This window comes from Dermacentor variabilis, unplaced genomic scaffold, assembly GCF_050947875.1.
Source record: "Dermacentor variabilis isolate Ectoservices unplaced genomic scaffold, ASM5094787v1 scaffold_12, whole genome shotgun sequence".
Classification (NCBI taxonomy): domain Eukaryota; kingdom Metazoa; phylum Arthropoda; class Arachnida; order Ixodida; family Ixodidae; genus Dermacentor; species Dermacentor variabilis.
Genome location: NW_027460280.1, coordinates 49,745,985 through 49,754,747, shown reverse-complemented (window position 1 = coordinate 49,754,747; position 8,763 = coordinate 49,745,985). Strand labels below are relative to the sequence as shown.

At 49.2% G+C, this 8,763-nt stretch overlaps 1 non-coding gene across 1 annotated transcript; it reads left to right on the top strand.

The window, feature by feature from the left end:
• The first annotated feature begins 5,360 nt into the window (after positions 1 to 5,360).
• TRNAK-UUU (transfer RNA lysine (anticodon UUU)) lies at positions 5,361 to 5,433 on the top strand. The gene has a single exon. It is a non-coding gene; the product is annotated as a tRNA-Lys (tRNA).
• Positions 5,434 to 8,763: the final 3,330 nt, after the last annotated feature.

The following is an 8,763-nucleotide window of genomic DNA, read 5'->3' as shown; positions in this document are numbered from 1 at the left end:
GGACCTTGATCGCGTGACGAGGCGCGTTTTCGGCTTTGAGTCTGGAGCACTTGTATTGAGATTTAGAGTGAGTTTTGTGCAGCAGTTACTTGCGCGAGGTTGCCCGCTATGGTTTCAATCTCGGCTTGAAGCACGCTGAATAGTTGGGTGACATTTTCTGTGAGGGAGCTGACTACTCTCTTCTCCATGTCCTGTAGTGTTTGCTGTAGCGTTTGGTGTGTCACTACTTCGTCGGGTTGCTGTGGGGGTGTGGTGGGTGGCGGCGCGGTGTTTTGTTTGATTACTTTGTCTAGTTTGGCCATAAGCGCTGCGAGCTTGGCGTCTTGTTCTGCTATCCGAGCATTTTGCGCTGTTATAATAGCTTGTAGTTTGGGGACTCGGGTGTCTGAGGAGCAGTGGAGTTCTTGTCCCTGCCTTTGCAGTTCACCTGCTTGGTTGTGTCTTGGGCGGGTTGCTGCTTCTTTCTCGGCATCAGTGTGGGCGGTGTCCGCATTTGTGGTGGGTGTGGCTGCTGCTGCCGGTATCGAGTTCCGGACTTGGATCGGCTCCTGGATTGGCTGCGGCTGCGGTCGGCTGAGTCCTCGGAGTCGAACCAGCGGTTATTGTATATTTTCGGGAGGCCGTCCCGTTGAGACAACCTCTTTTCTTTGGTGCCGGTTTCGTGCTGACCACCGCAGAGTCCGCATTTTGGCTCACAAACGTGGGTGGGGGGTGGGTTCGACATGCCGCACCGGCGGCAAACCGGCGTGTTGGGGTTTGGACACACATTCGGATGATGTCCCGGCTGCATACACATTCGGCAGAACTGCTGGGACGGCCTATACCGGTGGCATGAGTATTCACACCCTCCGTAGCAGACCAGCTTGGGTAGGTGGGGCCTTCTATGGTGAACAGCGCCGTTGTAGAAGCGCCCAAGATGCGGGCGTCCAGGATCTTCATGCGGGTGTCCGGCACCCACAGTTCTTGCATGAGGGTTTCCCTTGAGTTATTGGGGTCGAGTCCGTCAGCCAGTCACTGGTAAAAGCGCGCCTCTTCCTTATTGCGCGCTCCTTTCTGTTTAAGTTTACTATGTGATTTGGCCCTGCGAGATCATTTACCATGCGAAAATGAAAATAATACCAAGAAGCGGTAGCCTCACGAGAGCACCCGAGATTACAATGAAGCTTGCGGCGCAGTAAATCCAGGACAACCAATGCGCAGCACACCACGGAGCCTGAATCAGCCTGTGCTCATACGAAACCTCCGTGAATAAGATGAATTTATCTTGGAGTAATAAAATCTCACCCTCCTTTGGGACTTATGGTCGCGCCAGCGCTTCGCTGAAGTCACCGCAGCGAACCTTCACGGTCGTCGTCATATATATATATACATATATATATATATATATATATATATATATATATATATATATATATATATATATAGTGAAAACAGCGACAGACGCAGAAGAAATGGCGCCACACGTTGGCGACTCTTTCTCAGTCGTCTGTTGCCTAAACACTTATGAAACGGCGATGTAGAAAGCGTAGTTTTACTCGCCGCGGTGGCTTAACGGCTATGGTGTCGCGCTGCTAAGCACGAGGTCGCGGGAACAGATCCCGGCCATGGCGGCCGCATTTCGATCGGGGAGAAATGCAAAAACGCCCGTGTCCCGTGCATTTGATGCACGTTAAAGATCCCCTGGTGGTAAATATTATTCTGGAGTTGACCACTATGGCGTGCCTCATAATGAAATCATGGTCTTGGCACGTAAAACTCCGGAGTTGAGTACAAAGTGTATTTTTTGCTAAACTTATAATAAGTGCCTTCGTGTAGGTGGGCGGAGCTACACTTCTTCTGTGCTTATTAGAAAAGAAATAATAGTGGCGCTTCACTTCGTGAACGCAGGTTAGGCGCAAGCGCATGGGTACTGCTCCGGAGTTTCTAAGCTATGCCATCTTGCCTGACACACTCGCATTGTCAAGCACGTTCCTCGGGAGTCTCCTGGGCACGCCTAACCCGCGCCTTTTTTCCGGTCTTGTTCAGCTCGCCCGGCGCTTGCCGAAGACTTCGGGGCCGAGCTCGGCCTGCCGTCGCTTATGTTTCGGCTCCATCTTTCTTGCCCGGTGCTCCGCCTCTCTAAATAGCCAGACGAACCCGGCACATCCATAGCACACACAGAGCCCGTAGCAACTGCCAGAGGAGGTGCACCCAGCACCCAGCGTGCCTCCGCCAACCCTCCTCTTCCGCGACGCTCCGCGTCCTTCCTCCTCCCCCCAACCGCGCCTCCCTCCGTACCATCCCAGACCTTCCCCGCGCACCCTCCTCGTCTCCCTCTCAAGGTCCCCTCCTCCTCCGGCTCTCGCTTCCCTCTCCCGGCTCGGCGGCCTCCGACCTAACTCGCCGATTTCACAGACTAAACATGTACGCTTGCGCGTAAAAAAAACGGCGACTTCCTATGCTAGCTATGCTCGTGTGGCCAGTGTAGGAAAAAAATTGTCCTAAGGTATTTGGCCAGCAGTCTAGACAGTTACGTTGACAGTTAAGAAGACAGCTCCGAGCCTAAGTAATGGAACACGTCTGGAACCGTCTGGAAGAGACGTCTCCGTGGCATGATGCCACTTTGCGTTGGCAAGAAAAAGCTAATGAAAGCACATACTATAACTGTATTTTAACACTTTACATGTGCACACCTATGAAAAGCGCAACATCGCTTACATTAAGCGCATTAAAAGAAAGCGTGAATACGTTATGCTGTGAGCGGACGACCTTTCCATTGAGTTTCTAGCCTTTTGCACAGCCGCCATCTGTTTTGGAAAAGCAAAGTAGCCCGAATCGTTTTTGACTTCAAGGCTTTTTCCCGTTTTGCTGGCTTTATGGTATACTTAGAGTTTCTCTATGGACTCGGTTTAGGAAGCTCACTAAAGGGGGCCTAAAGGTAGCTCTAGGTGTACTGGAATGAGGCAGTGCGTCGTCCACATAGCAAAACAATGGGACAACCGTGGTCCCTTTTGCGACGACGCCAACAAACTCAAACGGGCGCTGCGATCGCAATTTATATCTAAATCGTAATCTAGCACGCGCAATCTAAATATGTTGTGAGAAACTTTCTGCATTTATAAACTAAAACACTCTCAAAATGCTATTGAAATTAATATAACTAGCAGAAAATTAACGATACAGACTCTTGGGATACTTCATTAACGCTGTCTAAGCTTACACGTTTCCAATCACAGATCATGCAATGTTCCTGATCGTCTGCTTAATTTAGTGTTTTGGTTGCAGACGACAAACACTCGTCTGCTCTTTCCATTCGTATGCACGCATGTTTTTGTTATGAAAAAGAGGAAGAGGAAGAAGTGCTCAGAGCTCACTGGTGCTGTGGGCCTCTCGCTGTTACGAAATTTTTTACGTTTTCGCCATTTTCATGAGAGTCACTTCATGAAAAATGAGCAAGAAGATGTTCCCACGACAACCTGAGCAAGGTCAGTCGTCTATTTGATCGCTCACTTTTGGACGAAGTGCCTTTGGAAGCTCGGACCAGCTCGATTCCTGGGAGAGCTGAACGCCAGAAGCCGTGGACTCTGACAGCGAGTACACCGTAGTCATGGGCCGCCGTATGCAGAAGATGCGCCGTATGTCGACTCAGACGACTTCATCAAATAAGAGCGAGCAGGAATCCTTCATGGTTTCTTATGTGCCGCTCTCGACGTCACACAGCGCCAACTCCCTCAGCAGGAAGTTTCTAACCGAAGTGTGGCCCCTGGGCAAATCAACGAGATCAGGATCACCGCTCACAAGAACATCCTGACAATAGATGTGAAAGATTCCACAATACTGGAGAAGTTAAAGACCATTCCACAGTTAAGCGCAATCCCCGTCCGCTCCTTTATTACTTACGGGAAGCAGACAACGACTGCTGTGATTTGCGACGTGGAGCTTGACATCAAGCTTGCGGACCTCAAGAGTCTTTTGAGGTCATTGGTGCGCATTCTTGAGATTCACCGCTTGGGAATGGGAAAGTCCCGATGTATCAAGTTAATATTTGCTTCTTCGACATTACCAGCATCTGTCAAAGTGGGCTACGTGATACACCATGTACGACCATTCGTTCCGAGGCCTGTTCAGTGCCGGAAATGTCTAAAGATAAGACACGTGAGCGTTGTTTGTAGAAGCAAAGCCACCTGCTCGCGTTGCGGCGGAGAGCCTAATACCACCGACTGTGATGCGTCTTCATTTAAATGTCCCAACTGCACTGGCTCTCACGAATCGACTTCGAAGGAATGCCCAAAGGTGAAACAAGAAGTTCGCATTCTTCGACAGATGGCAAGAGACCAATCTTCACGTGAAGAGGCTGCTCAATCTGTTTGCCAAAGTGACCAACGCTCGCGAAAGGAGCGCCACAAAGCCATTTCAGAAAAACTACATAGCGGGGCACAGACGCCACGACCACCTCTGCCGGTTCGTGCTGCCTCTGCTACCTCTGCCTGCATGCTCGCCGTGCTGGAGCCGCTTATCGCAGTTCTGTACATGCTATAAAGCTTTTGTTTGGCGCTTGTGCTGCTCACGCAGGGGAGGCTCACACACCAGCTTTGTCCTGGCGCCTTTAAGTTCACCTGACTTGGTGACTACTGAATAGATATGGAACCACATAGTGGCTTCATGAATAAGTTTTCTGAATGTTTATTATCAGAATGTTGAACTTGCTTTCACCGTTGCGCATACCTCTTTTTATGTCATCATCATCCCTCATCACACTTTTATGTCCCTGTTCCCCCTACCCCTGTGCAGAGTAGCAGGCTGGAGCGCGTTAGCTCAGGCCGACCCCTCTCCCTTCAATCAAATGAATTATCTCTCTCGCTTTGTGATGGAGTATTTTGAAGTTGTATGAACAGACACACGAGGATGGGATAGCCTGGAAGCAGCACCTGCACTGTGCCAGGTGGGTTGCACGGGATTCCTTTCACGCTGAATCAGACATAAAAGGGCTCACCAGGTCTCGTGGAAGAAAAAAAATAATAATGCTCGATGACGAAGACCGCCACCACCGTTTGGACATTTCGCTCCGCAAAACGCCGGTGAAGGAAAAGAATACACCCAATGCGCTCAGTTTGAAAAAGCCTGCAGTTGTTCGATTCGTTGTGTAGTAAACACGAGGCGCGCGTGCGCGCGCTAACAAGGGAAGCCTTCAGCTTGCAGTTCGGTTTTCATTTACCATCGTCAGCCAAGGCAATCCAGATTAGGCTGCATCGGCGGAAATCTTCGCGCTCTAGGCCTATGATCTTTCGAGCCGACTAGCGATCTCAAAAATGTCGGGGATTATTATTTACGCAAGCCAAAATCCACTTTAAGTCGAAGGTGCAGTGAGCTGTAATCCCGTGGCCCGGGTAGCTCAGTCGGTAGAGCGTTAGGCTTTTAACCTAACGGTCCAGGGTTCGAGTCCCTGTTCGGGCGTGAGTATTTTTTTCTTCTTTAATTTATTATTTTATTAACTATTTTATTTATTTAGCGGCACCAGCATTTGAGCTCGGTACCTATCGCATACGAGGCGGATGCTCTGCCGCTAGGCCACCGTGTCATGGAACACATGCTCGCGCGCAAACGCACACCGACAGACAGACAGACAAACAGAGCGACAGAAACCTTTAACAAACCCAGCGCGTACCGTGCGCATAAAAAATGCCGCGAACGGGGCAGGGAAAGCCGCAGCAAGCACTCGGCGAGCTTCGCGCGGACATGTATGACCACCGCGACAACTGAAACCGTTGATCCCGGAGGCCCTGTGTTGTATTATTAAAGCACCTCTCTGCTTCAGTGCCAGCTGCAGCGACAGATGACGCTGCAGTAGACCGGTTCGCTCCAGCACCCAAGGCTGTCATCGCAAAAACAGCTACGTTTTCGCCGCCAGACGACACACTGCCATATTCCAATGCGCCATATACCAGCTTCGTCAGATTTGGAGCGAAATTTGCCGCTGTCCAATTAGCTGTCTGTTTAGTCGTCTACGGCCCATGTTGCAACACAGCCAAAATTAAAGCGAGTAAGCATGGAGGATGAAAATAAATTAGGAGAGAGGTTTCGGGAACGCAGCCCAGCCTTTGCAAGCGAACTCTCTGTGAAGGCAATCTCTTCGCTATTTTTCTTCGCAGTGTCGGCCCCACACATTATAGAGTTTCATACAATAATTACTAGAGGGAAGTCTGGCGCTGCAGTAGTTGTACCACCACGGGAATGATGGGAAGTACATGTATTTGTCTGATTTTCGTGCTTGTGGATTCAGACGCTTTTGTGGCTTTGTATATAACGCTATATAAATCTTATTGTCGTAAATTTCAGCGCAATCTATACTCTTCGAAGTGCAGAAGACGCCGCGAGCACGCACAATTGATATTAATTACAACTATTGAGCTTGTCCAGGTGGCCAAATCCAAACGCGCCAAGCGTCTCAAGGCACTGGCATGCCCGCGATAAATTCATAAGGGCGTTTCATTCGCTTGTTGCTACATGCGCCCGTGGCTTAATTTTTTCAATATCAGGCTTCTGTGCTCGAATCCTACCATTAGACAATTTTAATGGTGTTTATTTAATTATTTATTACGCAGTACATTGTTGAAAATGATGGGTTTACAAAGTCACAAAGCCGTTTGAACACAAAAGGACGAAGTTTAGGTAAATCCATCTACTTCCCATAATTCCCATGCTGGTGCAACCGTTCTCATTGCAGCTCCTGTAGACACTAGCGCCAGAGTTCTCTCTCGTAATTATTGTACGAGACTCTGTGCCACACATGACCTCTGAGACGCGTATAGGTGTTGTCTAGGGTGCCTCGATGTCCTCCTCGCACGCCGCTGGAGGTTAGTTAAGGTATTTAGATAAAACAAGTTTACAAGGCAGCGACACTCATTGTTCTTCGCGTCGTCCTCCTCACTCCTGCACTTGCTCTCTCTTTTCTACTTCATTCGAGTCTGTGATTGGCGCATTGCTTGCACCTGATGTGCTAAACGGCTAGAGGTGATATTTATTATGTTGCAAAAGGTTCAGAACTACTGCGCATGCGCTAATCATCCGGTAGGATTTCTTGCCGGAAGAAAAGACGCAGTCGTATACCCAAGTCATAGGACGGCGTTTTGAGAGTGTGCTACGGCAGCTGGCATAAAAAGCACATTCCGCTGTAATAAGCTGCATCCTCCTTCCAGCTCTGTAGAAGTTAGGGCACCTCGGACAATGAGGAACGCGAACACGTCAAAGCGTTTTCGTCCGTGTTTTGTTGCCTGCCACTGACACCTGTAGCGTCCTAAGTGCCCGCAGCGTCCGTCGTTGCGCAACAATACAAGATGGGGCATGGTAGCTGACATACGAATTATATTCACCTTGTGCATGCACTTGCGTTCCCATATATTGCAGCCTTGGCTCCGCTAAACGCCGCTAATGCGACAGAGTACACTTCACTGAATCACTGAAAGTCTTCGTCGAAGCCCCGAAACGTACAGTATGACCTGACCAGGCTTTCGGTGCGAGGACGCAGCCAGACGCCGGTGTCGGTCATATACCACAACAACAAATGTTTTTGCGCTGTAACGTAGACCACGTTTACTTGAATGCTGGGGCTTCATTTGATTTGCAGTACACCTTTTCTCAGCAACTCCTTCAGGTTTGCTTAGCGACAACAGCGGCAAACATCCTTCTGAATATGCTCACCCACGCCGCCTCGTCTGCTCGGCGTCTGGTTGGCGTTTCACCGTTATCGCGTACCGTACAACGGCGGAGTAGAAAATAATAATGTAATCAATTATTAGGCTTTTAAAGCGTTCCTCATCATCAACGCATCATCGGCGCTAAGGCTGTGCTGCCATCTGCTAGGTTAAATTCAAACCTCTTTTATACCTTGGCATAGTCTGTGGAGGCTTGTCAGTGCCAAAACAAAGAGCTGATCTCAATAACGACGCCAAATCCTTAAGGGCCTGCCTTCAGCATGAAGTAAGGCTATGCAATGACTGATTTCATCTTTTATTTCTTGCCGTAGGAGTGGAGAGCAAGTAACAAGCGTGAATTTGAATCGAAGCGGGCGCATGCGAGGCTCCATGGCTAGTAGTGTAAAATATAAAACGTGCACAACGTTGCTAGTTGGACGCCATGGATTATGCCCCCCCCCCCCCTTTCTTTCTATGCCGTACCTTATACTTTGAACTTAACGAGTGCTTATTCTATATGTGATTTACTTCTATAAAACATACATGTTTCTATTCAGCGTGATAGCTCACACCAAACGTTCCTTTTTTATGCACGCCCTCATTAGTGTTGATCCTTCTTGGGGACGCTCCAGTGTAGTTCTGGGGAGGAGGAAACCAGCGGGAGAGGAGGAGTGGCGATACCTTGAAAACTTGTTTTATCTAAGGACCTTAATTCTAGTGGTGTCCAAATCCACGCCGCGGAGGGTGGCGCCCTCTGTATCCTAAATGTGGATCTTAAAAGACTATGCTTTTGCTCGTTGAATGCAGCGGAAGCGACTTCGCCAGCCGAAAACACGTCATAGACATGTGGTTTCGATGTAAACTCGTAAAGTCTCATGGGACGCGTCGTCTGCTTGGCGCTTCCGGTTCAACAGATGACAGCTCCGGAGCACGATTCTCCATTCGCGGGGCCCGTCGCGCTTGCTCTCTGTGCACCTTCATCGCAAGGTATCGCCCATGCTCCTAATTTCTAGAGCCTGCGATAGTCGCATCAATGACTGACCACGAAATCTGAACACAAGCAGTCATTTAAAGTATTTTTTGTAACCGATTG